The sequence below is a fragment of the Protopterus annectens genome, chromosome 5.part0, assembly GCF_019279795.1.
Source record: "Protopterus annectens isolate FY-2018-M chromosome 5.part0, PAN1.0, whole genome shotgun sequence".
NCBI lineage: Eukaryota > Metazoa > Chordata > Ceratodontiformes > Protopteridae > Protopterus > Protopterus annectens.
The window spans coordinates 1,879,791,276-1,879,806,689 of record NC_056735.1 but is presented as its reverse complement, the minus strand read 5'-3'; positions in this window follow the sequence as shown (position 1 = coordinate 1,879,806,689).

Genomic DNA, 15,414 nt, shown 5'->3' with positions numbered 1-15,414 from the left:
CAGGGGTTCTCTGGTTGTTTTTTTCTTTCTAGGAACTACAGTAGTTGGATCAGAAGAAGTGAGGTAAGTTTCCATGCTGTGACTCACGAAAATGCTTCAGATGTGGCTAACAGCACTGGAATGAGTCACTCAGAAGATAAGTTGTCACAAAAAGCACACTTGTGCGTGCGCGCACACACACACACACACACGCACACACGCACACACGCACACACACACACACACACACACACAAAATGTCCTCAAACCACTGTAATTCATAAGTAGCACACAATAGTCCTGTCAGAAACCCCTTTAGAATAAAGTTAGTCTGACTGAAATTAATGGTAGGTAAGTTGTCACAGTGTGAACATAACCAGTACTTTACTCACTGAGTTTCTTGCCCAGACAAAAACACTTACCCATAAAAACTTTATAAAACACAAAAATAGTTTACATAACCAGTACATTTCAGCATAAAATAAGCCTCCAAATTAGCCAAAGCTAAAATTAGTGGTACCTGATAAGAAACTTCTGACACAGAAGAAATACTGAGCCAGAACCACTGAAGTACGATTAAAGTACCAAACATTTTTTTACACATATATACACATACATATTAAATAAAGTAAATAATATTTTCTGTGGAGGAGGGTTCTCCAAAGACAATGCATCTGCCAGAGAAAGCTGAATTGCCGGCTGCTGCTCTTGTGAAGCCTCTAAATCTGCTTTTCATGAGGTGGCAAGAAAGTACTAAAGATTTTCTGGTCTGACTGGATTTTTCCCTCCTCAGGACAGACCAATCAGCAGTCAGAGCTGAAGTCTAGGAGCGAGTCAGAGCTATTGGAAGCTGGCCATTTTTTGTGCCATGGATAAAACACAACCCATACTGCCTAAAAATTACTGCAGCAATGGGAATGATAAGCATCTGCAATTGCTACTGAAGACATCACTAGTATGAAGTTTTATGTGGATAATAATAAATGTCATGGTTTACAGATTTGTAAGAAATGTGCATTGTGAGGGAATTCATTCTTTTTTAATGGACAATACTGAGAATATTCTGTAGAGCGGGAGAAACAGCTTGTTGAACCTTGAAAATATGGTGTGGGGCATGTGGTATTATTGTCAACAGAAAGATATGGACTAACGTTAACATCTGGAATGATGTGCAACACTATACCTGGAAGCAGGAATTTAAAACTTTCTGATTTCTGGAGGGGGTGTTTGCTGAAATTAATAATTTGTGAGTTTTTTGGTGGGGGAGATTCTGTAATTACCTTGTAATGTTTTTAATAATTAATTTTAATAAGAATCAATACTACTTTTTCTTAAATGTCATAGCATCTACCAGCTTTGGTAGAACCATCCTTGGTTTACATCTCATCCAACTTATGGAACCTCGGGTGCAGAATTCCCCTTATGGTATAGTTCAGTGTCAGCACTAAAACATGAAACCAAGACCTGCTGTAGGTACTGAACACACAGCCTTCTAATCTCTTCAGCATCAAAATCAAGTGTGCTACCTGCTGTGGGACCAGTACCACAACATCCAATATTTCTGCCCTTTGCTAAAATTCATATTATATGGTTTGTCTGTATATAATAGCCTGATTTGTATGGGTTTTGTAAATGAGTGCAAGCCTGGCCAGCCATTATGGTACTTTTTTCAATAATTACAGAAAATCAGAAAATAACCCATTACTTTAATACTACACTGCACAAATTAAATATTTGAAAGACTTGGGTTGCAAAGATTGACTATGATGTTTATTAAAAAAACATGTTTAATAAGTGTATAGAATTCCGTCATGTTGTGTGCTGCAACACAGCATGTATTAATGCTGTTTTTACAAATAAAAAGAAATGTTTAGACAAGATGTTCTTTTCAACTAAATCTGGAAAGGAAACTTATGTTACTTTGCTATATAGTGTGGTATAGCTGGCTGATAGTGTTTGCCCTTTCTAAACTTTATAGGTTGATAGGCATATATTAGGCTAATGACCACTAGGGTCCCTATAAACCTAGCCATGCAATCCAAATGTGACCCACAAATTTGATTTAAATAGCATGTATTTTATTGACTACCTCTATCCATCAGAGACATAGGCACCAGGGCAGGGGTAAATTTCCAATTGCCTATCCATTGGTCCAAGTTGTGCTTAATTAAATAGAGTTAGGGAAGAACTCTGCTTCATATGGATGGGGAGCCTGTTCTAGAGAATGGAAATGCTCTGAGAAACATATCTTTCTGTCCAACATGTCCTATTTATGTTGCAAACAAAATTTAAGGTCTTTTGATCTAGTAGTTTGGATGCTGTTTGTTTTGTGGATATGCAAAAGATACATAAAAACAGGGTCCAGGGATGCCTTGTTTGCCAGGAAAAGATTACCTCTAAAGAACTCTGTGTGATACTGAGTAAACAGACAGGATCTTGAAGTGATCAGTGTAGGGCATTGAGTTTACTCCCTGCATTCATTTTGTAAGGAACCTTTGTGGACATTCCAGTCCCTGCATGTGTCTGACCAGGTACACAAAAAAGGGGACATTATACTCTATGAAGGGTCTGATAAAGGCCAAGTACAGTAGCACTGTGTTGTCCAGCTATATCCCACTGGACTGCCACCAATTAAATGACCCTTACTAGCCTGGGTCAGTAACTAAGGAGTTTCAATCCTCACTACTGAATCCAATATGAGGTTGTCACTTAAACAGAAGTAATATTTCACAATTTTCCCCTAAGTGCACAAAAGGAACATGCTCTATTTTTCTGGGACTGGACTATATACCTCTATACACCTAAATATATTTTCTTATTACACATTTCTGAGCAAAGTGCCTTAGTTTAAGACCTGTGATACACTTGCACTCAAAGTAAATTTAAATCTCACACATCCAATCACTTCTGAGAAAGCCTGGCACAGATTTTCAGCTGTGTCTCTTTCCCAAAATAAATACAGAAACACTGCCACCAATCAGAAGGTCTTCATGCCCTTCAAAAGGAGTGTCCAGTTATGAAAATTAATTATCAGAATAAATTATAGCTATAACCAGAACAGCCAGGCCATGGGGTGACCTTGTTGGAGCATCAAACAGGTAGAAGCAGTCTCTAATCGCTAAAGAAAAACACTGGTTTCTAGCCACAATGTAAAATAATGAAAAACATTTAATAATGAGTAAACATTATTACAAAACTGAAAATCAGTAACTCTCAATAAACATTAGCATTCAGTCACAAGAAATGTAAGGGGAGATAGGAATCCATTATTCAAGAAAAACTCTATCTTAATATCTAAACTTTCCTGATCTAACTAAAGAGTACTGGTCCTGATTTACTCTAAGATATAATAGCAAGGCCAAGGCAAGCTTACAGTTTTCTTTGTGAGTTTTTTTTTCTTGGTGTTGACTGACTGCTCAGTACATAACAAACTGCACAGTTTCACAGTCTCAACTCAACTTTCTCAACTGTCTAATTTCAAAATATAGCAGTCATCTGTAAAAAAAATATTTTTCTGTCAATCAGCTGTTTAAATAATCTCTTAGCAACAAGGAACATTCCAATGACATCACTCACTGCTCAGGTAATTCTCCACAGATTGTACTTTTGAATGTCCCTTTCAAACATGTGCAGTTAGAAGTGTATCAAAGGAGTAACAAATTCTTTAAACATTCTGTTTAAACAGGAAAATACTCAACATTTTAAAACTCATTTACATTTTCACAATCAGGCATGCTGGCATACAATACAAGTTAATCTGAGAATATGCACAAATCTCCTGCCAGACGTGCAAACACAGATGACAGTGTTTTCGGTTTCTTCGCAGGTGCAATGATCTCTCTGGGCCTAGATACTATGAACTTACTTATAAGCTGAGCAACATAGAAGGATATTCTTGCTACCTTGGACACATGTTGGTCGAAGGATAGGTAACTATCTACATGGGTTCCAAAATCCTTGACTAGTGAATCAAAGTTTAGGGGTATTTTATTAATAATGTAGTTACCCAAGGTGACTGACTTACCAAAAGGTATTATAATGTCTTTTTATGGTATTGAGTTTTAAGCCATGCCATTGGCACCAAGTGTTTGCCTGTTTTAGAGTTATCTGAGGGGTGTTTTGTATTGGAGGATACAATGATTGCTCCCAGTTTGCAATCATATGTAGGTTTGGTCATCCTGAAGCCTTTGACATTGACTTTGACCTCCAAAAGTAGATTCCAAAGAAGAGTGGGCCCAGCACAGAGTCTGAGGGTCTCCACTGGTGACTGATCTCTTTGCAGAGATGGTCTCACTAATCCTACCCTCTTGGGTCGTATCCATGAGCCAGATACGTATCCAGCATGTTATAAAGGGGTTTATGAATAATTCTATAAATATGTTGACAATGTCCAAGTGGCGTATTGTATCAAATGCTTTAGCCAGATCTAGGTAGGCAGTATGCTCTACTTTCCCATCCTCCATTGCCTTAGTGGCCTTCACAAAGAAATCCACAAGGTTCAAAAAGTATTACTTTCCTTTGACAAAGCCAAAATAGGATGAATCCAGTGTCGGGAGGTCTCCTATGTCCTTGTTGATAACTGATAACTATTTCAATGGCTTTGTCAATAACATTGATCAGACTAATAGATCTTTAGTTTGCAGAATCTATCTAAAGTTCTCCCTTATTAAGGTGGTGACTGTTGCAGTCGTCAATTCTTGTGGCATACCTGTTTTTTAAAAAAAGAATGTTTTAAGACTACAGTTAAAAAGTGATTCTAGGTGTCCTGATAAGTCACATTTTAGACTGCTCGGGAGGCATCTTGCAATGTTATTGGGGCCCATTGAGGCTGTGTTTTTGGCTTTACTGAGTTCAGCCAGTACATGGTCCCTAGTTATTGTTGAAGAGGTAATGTTTGAGGATATTTCTTGGTGAAAGGAAGGGAGTAAGACGGGGGTGAATCTGATACTGAATTTGTCCACTAACAGGTTCGCTAGATTGCCAGACTCAGTGAATGTGGTACCATTAACCACGGGTTCTGCACATTGCTGTGTGCTGCCCTTGAGATTTCTGACATAGCTGCCGATGGCCTTATGGTTATCTTAATCTCAAAGTTGGCATTGTTTAACCAAACTAGCCCTCTTAGTTGCCTAATTATTTCATGAGAGAGTTTTTATGTTTATGAGAATAACCCTTTGTGATTTTTTGCCATAACTGTTTTCCTTTTGTTGTATATCCTGTTTAATTTGAGATGCCACCAGGGTAGTTGTTTCTGAGGCTAGTTCTGAGCTTACTTCTGGTAGGTACAGCAGCCTCTATGTAGCCATAGGCATAGCTGAGTTTCTGAGAGCAATTCAGTGTAGCTTACTCTTTTCTTAGGGTTTGGAAGGGCACTGAATTTTAACAAACCGTCACTTAATAAATGGTAGTTTTCCATGGAATACTTCCTAACTGTTACAGGTTTTACTGGGGTTATATAGTTGATTTTGATTTCAAAGGAGACAGCTCTACGGTCGGACCTTACCATGGAGGACAAGACATTTGGGGGGAGGGTTTGCAGCATTCTCCCATGTTTGTGAGTATCAGGTCCAGAATGTTGGAGCCTCTAGTTGGCATATTCACTCTTTGGTCAAGGGTATTTGTACTTACAAAGTCCAGGAATCTCTGTGCCTGTAGATTTGAGGCCATGCAGAATTCCCAGTCTATAGAGGGGTAATTAAAGTCTCCCATGAATAGGGCATTAGGTTAAATGGTAAGTACATCCAGCAGGTCCAAACATGCATTGTGAGCTTCTTCTGAAATAGAGGATGACCTATAGCTGGCTAGAATATGGCATGGGATTTTCTCTGTGGTAATCTATTCGTGGAGGAACCCCAGCCCATCATCCTGTTTGACCAGCCTACAGGTATGCTTATTATTGATATATATCAAGACACATACACCTCTACCTTTAGCCCTTGTCTGTGCAGCTACTGGTGTACAAGTAGGTGGGTACTGAAACCTACACTGCCAGGGTACTCTGTCATTTTAAACCACACCTCAGTAACTGCATTCTTGTTTGTACAAGGAAAATTCTGAAGGAAGTTAATTCGCATGCTGTCGAACTCAAACACTCAGTTTATATTATTGTTGCTACTTAAATAAAAAAATATATTAAAACAAACATAACTGCATTCTACAAAGTTGTCACTGAGTAGAAAATATACATACTAGCAATGCTATGAATAACTAAACATGTCACAGCTTGAACAAGGACCTGGCATATTTCATGTATGAAAGCTTGTTCTTTGTATTCAGTACATTGTGTATTTCTGGTTAGAATTTATGTATCTTATAGATTGGTTTTAATAAAGACTGTTAATTATACCGAGTCTACAGAGACCACTTTTGTGTGACATGTGGTTGTTCATAATACTGATTTTTATTTTATTTATTTATTTGACATTTGTTGACCGGGAATGTCTGACTGAGCTTGTGCCCTTTTTCAGCAGAGGCCTGGGGAGAAAATCTCCACAAAGTATTACATACACCATAAAAATATTTATAAACATTACAGTATATATGAGGTAATATAAACATGCATTATAATGCTTGGATTCAGAATTGTAACATGAGAATTTAAAGGTGTTAGTTATAAAAAGGCAATAAAACCAAATGTTAAAGTCTTTCGTATATCTCCAGTGCATAAGGACTTCACCATATAGAGGGGAAGTAATGACAATTAACTCAGAGTTTAAGAAAAGAGTAGGTGGTGCTGTGGTAGCGTTGTTGCCTCACAGTAAGACACTGCCCGGTTTTACTCTCAGCTAGAGCGTCTTCTGCGTGGAGATATGCGTGAATGGGCATACCTTCATTGAAGGTTGTGTGTCAGGGCTGGTAACTCGACACGTAAAAATCAACTACCAATTATTAGCGGACCAGAGTTCCACTGTGGCGACCCCTACCTGGGAAAAGCCGAAAGACACAAACAAACGAATAAAGGTACTGTATATCAAATCTTAGTTCTTACAGGCAAAAGCATGTACATCAGTAATCAGAAGCAGAGGGGAGGTTGATAGAGACAGCAGGTGATAGAAAAAGTATGACTATGGGTAAAAGAGGCAAAATTAGAGATTTATTTTTTTTTAATTGGTAAATAAGAAAGGAGAGTAGTAGTAGTAGTTAGAATCAAGTGAAATCTGAGAAAGGTGAGTAAGCTAAGTGGGAAAAGAAGGGAGGGAGGTAAATATGAGTAGTGGCGAAAAAGAGTGAAAAAGGTATTAGGAGTTGGAGTTCTGTAGTGAGAATTACATACAAATTGAAAAGGGGATGTATGCAAAGAGGGTTGGGTGATTAAGTTCATGGTGGTTGTGCACAGGAGCAAGTCCAGGTATTTGTAAAGTGGACTTTTAGGGCAATTTTAAATGGGAGGTGCTGTATAATAGATCTGATTGTTAAAGGTAGCTTATTCCAGTGGATACAAGGATGATAGTTGTACAGGGTTTCACCAATTGATTTTTTAGGTTTATAGATGTCAAGGAGGTTTTGGTTGGTACTTCTAAGTTTTCTGGTTGGGAGGTAGTAATTTAAGATGTTGGAAATGGTAGGGCAGAAGGAGGATTTGTAGAGGATGGAGTGGATAATATTAAGTTGATAAAAAAGAAGTTGATTAGGGAACTCAAGCCAGTTCAGTATTTTCAAAGCCAAACATTGATAAGATTTAGGCTGAGTGTTGGCGGCAAATCTAGCTATTTTGTGATATATATTTTCCATCTTATTCAGTAGTGTTGCCTGTAGGTTAGTGAGGATTTGGGAGCCATAGAAGAGACAAGGTAGGAGATAAACAAGAGACAGTAACCGTCTTGCCTCTGGTGGAGATATCTTTTGTTACAGTATAGTAAGCCAAGCTTTTGGTTAGTATTTTTGATACAGTAATTTATATGAAGGTCAAACTTTAGTTTATCATCAATTATGACCCCTAGTAGTTTGGTATGGGATTCAGCATTGATAGTGGTGTTGTCTAACGAGATGATAATGAAGGGTGAGGTGTTATGAGAGTGTGATTTAGGCAGAAATAGAAGTAGTTTAGTTTTCTTAGCATTGAGTATCAGCTGGTTATTGGTTAGCCAGGTCTCAATATTTGTGAAAGTTTGCTGGGTTTTGGAGATCAGGTCTGAGAAATAATCAGAGGAGGTGATGTCTGTAGAATCATCCACATATTGGATGATAGCTGAGTTGGGGTAGGATTTATAAAGATTGTTAGTAAAAATGTTGAATAGAAGAGGTCCTAAGATGGAACCTTGTGGCACACCTGTGGTGACTGGCAGTGGAGGGGACAGTGTAGAAAGTCATCTAACAGATTGTTGCCTATTGGACAGTTAGTAGCTGAACCATGAGATAGTGGATGGGGACAGATGAAGTTCTGTTAGTTTAGAAATGAGCAAAGGATGAGACACAGTATCAAATGTCTTGGATAAGTCCAGGAATAGGCAACCGACTACTTTGTTATTGTCTCTGGATTGCGCAACTGAATTGGTAAAAGCAATGAGAGTGGCGGAATTACTATGGTTCAGTTGAAAACCATGCTGAGTAGGTGTTAAAAGGTTTTCTAGTAATAGGTGGTATAATAATTGTGCATGGGCACATTTTTCCATGAGTTTTGAGAGTGGTGACAGAATAGCCATAGGCCTAAAATTAGAAATTTCTGTAGATTTTCCTCCTTTATGGATGGGGATAGTATAGAACTTTTTCCAGTTAGATGGAACAGTAAATTCAGACAGTGAGTGATTTATCAGAATAGATATGGGGTACACAATGGAACAGGCGGCTATTGTTAGGAAGTATGGTGGCAAGTTGTCAGCAGATGGAGAGCATGGCTTTAGGTTCTGAAGAAGTTTTCTGATATAGGCAGTTGATACATGCTGAAGAGACAAAAACTGTTTTTTCAGAGTGAAGGCTAGACGAATCAGAAGCAAGGGTGGAGTTAGGAAGAGATATGGAGTTAGAAGGCAGTAATTTACTGATGGTGTTGATGAAAAAGGAATTGAACTGGGTGGCTATTTCAGTGGGACACAGGTTAGGATCAGGGTTAAGAGATGGTGGGTTACCTGGATGTAATATGTGGCTAATTGACTTCCAGAAGTCCCTAGGGTTACTATTGTGATTAGAGGTGGATTGTGAGTAGAAGTTTCTTTTATCAGACACTATCATTTTTTTAGTTTTGTTTCTAGGTTCTTTATATTTTTGTAAGTCTGAAGGAGATTTTGATTTGGTCCATTTTTTTCCACGCAGGATCTCTGACATGGATAGAGGAATGAATGGTATTGGTATGCCAAGGGGAGATTTGAAATTTAACTCTTGTTGTACGAAGAAGGGCAAGAGTATTGAAAATATTTAAGAAAGTTGAATTGAAGTGTAGGACAGCATCATTAAGAGGCAGTGAAAAGAGTGAAGACCAGTTAATGGAGGATAGGAGGTTATTTAAGTATTCTGGATTGAAGTTGGTCAGATTACGGAAAGTTTTATATTTGTGAGTACTAGTAGTATGGGAGGTGTATCTAAGTACTTGAATAGGGGCAAGGTCACTAATAGAAAATAATTTTTGACTTGGCTGTTATGTTAGTTTCATCACATATCCCATTTTTTCATACTGTAGATTTATTTCTACTCTTCAATAATTATATGAAACTAGTATATTCTGTATACTGTTTTGTTACCAGATTCACTCTGTGCTCTATGCGCGCAAACTGACAGATTATATTTGTAGCATTACTAAAAAGCAAATGTATACAAGAGCATTACAAAAAATGTCTCAAATGACCAGCACATTGACAAAAGGTGGTTACTTCACACAAAAGAGAAATGTATCACCTGTGAGTTAAGAAATAAGTCTACTACTCTCACAGTTTGTCCCAGATTTTATTCATAATTTGAATGTAAGGTTAAGAGGCTTTTCACTTATAGCAGCTGCATAGCCAAAGAATTAAAATAATAGAAATTAAATATGTCAACAAGTGTTGCCAGCTGTAAGCAAGGGGGAATCATCCTGAACTGTAAACCTTGTGAACTGTAGATGTCAGTGTCCTGCTGTACAAATAGTATGAAGCTTGTCATTATGTTTACAAGCCCCTTGCCTGCTGAAATGGTAGGATGCTACTGTGACTTATTCATGAATAGCATGTCAGAGGAAAGGTGATCATCTTAAATGGAAGAGTCCTTTACATCCAGAGCAGTACCATCCAGAAGTGAACTTGTAGCAAATCAGTCTTCTGAATAAATGTGAAAAACATGAGCTGCTGAGTTATAGGGTATTTCCTCCGGTATGTTTTTTTTCCTCAGGTGCAAGTACATCTGATACAATTGTGAACAAGATTAACAGACATGTTTTTTTATAAAATCAATGACTCCATTTTTATTTTTTTACAAGAAATAGGTATTAATATTTTCAGTGCAAGATCTGACTCGCAAAACTGTATGTTGCTTGAAATGGGTAGGCTAACAACTCATTTTAATTTAATTTTTCACCATAAAATTAAAATCACGAAGGAAGAAATTTTATAGCTCTACAACAGTACTGCAAAAGTTATATAGGCATCTATAATGATTCTTATTTTTCCAGGTGAACATTTTTCCTCATACATGAATAACTCATTTTACAAAATACTTTTTTTTTATTTTTTTTTTTTGTTTTGTTAATTTTGTTCAAGCAAAAATAGAAACAGCTATTGCCATGCATTATGAAATGTTCTTTTTCAAGGAATGTTAACAAATTCATTTACTTGGACAAGAAACAAGTAATAGCTGGTTGGATTCAAGCAATTTACACAATAGGTGAGGAGCTGCTCCATAACTTAATAATTCTTATGACAAATGTTATTTTTAAAGAAGACTTGCATGTTTTTGTGCTAAGATGGGAAATGAAGAAGTGCAGAAGGTTTTATAGGGGGACTCACTTGCAGCACCCAAATACAAATGAATCTGTATAAATGCTACCCCAAACTCCAAGCCAAGTATGAACTGATGCAACATAACACTAAAGTCAGGTAAGCCATGCTGGAAAGCTCCATTGCTGCTATATAAACCAGTATAAATAAGGGTGCTATGTATGAAGAAGTATGAGAGGCTGAATATTTCTCTCCAGTAAGCTGAAACCCACTCTATGTGTGTGAAGCATGGTGATTGCTGACCTAGACACAGTAAACCAATATACATCTCAGTTTCTACTGCCAATAGCTTCCAGTCCCTGTCAAAACACAGATAAACATTTATTTATGTGTTGTTTTTCTATCATGCGTCTAACCTTTCTTTTCACTCTCTTCTCTCTCACTTATGCAATATATTCTCATAGCCTGTCTTTTTTTTAATTTCTCCAAGTCTTTTGGGTTTCTAATACCTTGAGGGGAATGGACCCCATTCCTAAGTCAAAGTATGATTAAAGTTCATGAAATTAGTATTGTTTCAATCATTAATGTTAGCCAGAAGTGCTTTTCGCAGCACCCACAATGTGTCCAGTAATGACGCCTTCTGCAATTCAAATGGAGTTACAGGTATCAGTAACATATGTAAGTATGATTGTAAATTATTTTTTATAAGCCTCTTTGCTCCTACTGCTGTTAGAACTGTCTGGGTAACCTTCTTCCACATTGCCCTTATTTCTGCCTGCAAATACTGGTATTCTATGACTTTGTGTCTCTCTGTACGTAAGACACTGTGGTCACTGGGTGTAGCAATTTCAATGATCGGGGATACTTTTGTCTTCATTTTATGGACAACTATATCTGGTTTTCTCACATCTATTTTATTTATTTATTTAACATTTGTTTACCAGGAAAGCCTGACTGGGACAGAGCCCATTTCCAGCAGAGACCCTGGGAGAAGCACTATTTTTTGAACTGTTGGTAAGGGTGATCTCATGTGATGCAAACTTCATCATTTTCCATAATGCTTTGTAACTCATGTTTCCAGTGATTCTCAGCTACTTCAGTATTGTAATGCTTGCACAGTCCCCAATGCAACAGTCTTGCCACATTACCATTAGTCTATCACAACCAGCAAGAAGATGTGTGACTGTTTCCAATTCTGTTTTACAAAACTTACATTTGTCTATTTCTCTGACATGTTCAATGGCTTTGTAAACCAACATGTACATAGTCCACTATCTTGGGCCATCAATATTAACCTTTCATCTTTTGGTTTAAATTCACTTCTCTTTAACCATTCCTGCATTTGATCCTGATCAGCATGAGGTTGTTCCAAGAGCTTTCTGTACTTGCAACTATATTTATGAATTTTCCACATTTCTTGCCTTCTCATCTGATCCTTCACCTTATATTCTTTCTTTTTGTTTGGCACATTCACTTGCTGCTTGATCTTTATCTACTTCTGCTTTGGTTTCCATTCCAGCTTGACACTGATATGCTTCTGCTAAACTAAGCATTGAAGCCATCTTAGACTTAATCTCCTCGTGCTTTAAAATTTTCACTACGTTTGGGTCTTGTGAGATTAGCAGATATGTATGCAGTCCTATGATTGCAGATCTATATATATTATCAATTTTGAGAAGGCCCATTCTTCCTTCAGAATGGGGAATATATAGTATGCATTGTTTTTTATATATTATTGTCAGAAGAAAAAAATTCAAGCAAGTCACATCTGTTTCAGGTGATGAAAATTTCCTTTATTAGCTGCTAACCAGATTACAGCAGCATGTTGGCCAAGATGATCTCAATCTGATCTGCTTGGTTACTGACATCAACTTTTATACTTTCCTGTTACTAGCCAAAATAGCTTTTGTTACATTTCTAACAATTGACAGTTGGCTATGAAAAACACCTAGGATTACAATTTACCTCAGAAAATAATGCTTTACCTCAAAACCACAGCTAGTGTAGAATGTTTACCTCAAAAAACACAGTTAGTGTAGAACGTTTACCTCAAAACCACAGCTAGTATAGAATACTTAGTTCAACAGTGATAGCTGGAATTTTCCAGAGCCTGCCTCAGTATAGAAAACAGATGTTATTCAAGTTCATAAGCAAACTACACCTATCATAGATAAAGCCCATCTTTAATAAACCTGGTTCAATGACCTTTTCTTACCAACACTTCAGCAAATAGCATATTCATTTTGCTAGATGGGAGAAAGAGACAAATAACAGTATGTTTTAAACTTTTTCTCTTAACATTTCCCCCTCAAAACACTTTTATTTGTCTTTTTATCTCAGCAATATATGGTAAAAACTAAGTTTTTCTTTGCATACATTACTTCATTTGCAAGACAAACTTTTAAACTTCAAAACATTTGCAAAAGTCACATTTCAATGTATTCACTTTCACCAGTCTGTTGCAACTGCTGGTACATCGTTTTCATAACAGCAGTATCAACCAGTCTTTGTAGAAGACCTCTGATACAGGGTATACAACAGCAACCACATACCACCACGATAGCCACAGCGACTCCGACGGACACCAGGAAACTGCTGATGAGATGACTCCATTTTCCAAACCATGTTCGTAGAAAGTCTGTAAAGGGATTATTTACCCCAGAGTTCTCTGCCAATTCTTTGGATAACATCTCCAAACCTTTCAAAGCTCGACTGATGCTCCCATCAGGGGCAGTGTTATTCAGAATATATGTACAACAGAAAGTCCCAAACATCCTGCAAACACCTCCTTCTTTGGCCAGGAGCATATCCAACGCAATTTGATTCTGCCATGCCACCTGCGAAGTGGCCTCCAGTTGTTCAGCAATACCTTTTAATGCATCTTTGGTATAGTTCACAAAACGCTGCTGGTTATAGTAAATGTAGTTGATCCAGTCCACATTCTTATTGGGTTGAATCCAGACAAAGATGGATGCAAAACCAGCTGCTATTTGGTTTATTGCTTTGTATTCATCAGGCACGCCTCTTGGTACACCAATGCTGTCGATGTAGACACTGCTATCGAAGGATTCCTTCGGTGCCTCTCTTTTTCTCTTATTCAACCACCTCGGCTTTATTTCAGGTTCTCTTATGAAATTGCTTGCTGGAACTGGGAAAATGTAGAATGTCAGAATTAATTTTGCAAGTGCACAAGTTCCCTTCCAGGGAATCGTAAGCCTTGATCTGAGTTTGTTGTCTCCACATAACCACCAAACGTCTGCCAAACTATGAGTTTGGTTCTCCAGAAATGGATTCCCATTGCCATTCACAGTAACATTGCAATAATTCTGTCCCATATTGCCATAATTCTTTCCTGTGCCATCTCTGAAAATGCACATATATGAACCTGGATAAGAGATTGCTGTAGGCAGTTTCTCAACTTTGCTTATGACTGGAAAATGCTGGATTTCATCTTTGCATTTATCTTTGGTTTTGTTGAAGAATAACTTTAACAGACACGTCAGATTACCTTCAGGTTGCATCAATGGGACTGTCGCTAGTTGCTGTTTACCTTCAGCACAAGAAACACAGTTCTTACGATGTGCCTCTCAGGTACTTTATCTAACCCAAGATAACCATTCATTATGGTGTATGAATCCCGTCTCAAGTAACAATTGTTCTTCTTCTGTGAAGGCAAAATCTGCTTTACTTGTAGCATTTTTAAGGCTTTGCACTTTAAGTTGGAAAGTCCCCAAAGGATCAGTTCCAATTGGAAGAGACACTCCGATTCCATAAACTCCTGAATCACTTTCTTGTGGTGACACGATGGTTATAGTAATTACTTCAGTACCTTGGAAATGCGCAATTTTTATTCTTTGTTGTCTGCTCTTATCTTTCTCTGGTATCACTGCACCACTTGTTTCCCATCCGTTCAGATTTGTTGTCCACCAAACATTTGACCAGGACGCACAGTCTCTATTGCACAAGTATTTTGCAAGAGTCAGGAAATCATTACTGTTCCATTTAGCACAGTCCAAAATTCCTTCACAAAGTTTTACCTTGAACATAGTAGTAACACCTATTTGCGCTTGCAGCACCACCATTCCTTTTTCTCTCACAACTGTTCCTTCTCGTATGGACATATTTACTTTCACCACCAAAATCATCATCACGCAACAGTTCAAGTACCAGATGAACATGGCCATCCATCCTCTGTAGTCAGACTTTGCGTTCAGGGGTCCGATGGAGTCTGACCAACATCAATGGTAGAAGGAAAAGTCTTAAGTTTTTTACAGTGGGTGATATGAATCCACAAAGTCCTCTCTGCGATCTTTACAGCCGTAGGTGATGAGATAAGTACTTGATATGGGCCTTCCCACCTGGGGGATGACCAGTTCTTTCTCTTCACAATTCGGATCCACACCCAGTCCCCGGGTGCCACGCTTAACAAGGTTTCACTTCTGGAATCTGCAAAGGAGTCATTGGTTACAAAAGACTTGACATTTAGCAGCTTCTTCATATAATCTGCCAGATCCTCACCCCCCTCACGTTCCGCTGGCAACAATCCTTGCCACTGCGGGACGTAATATGGTCTCCCAAACAAAAGTTTAAATGG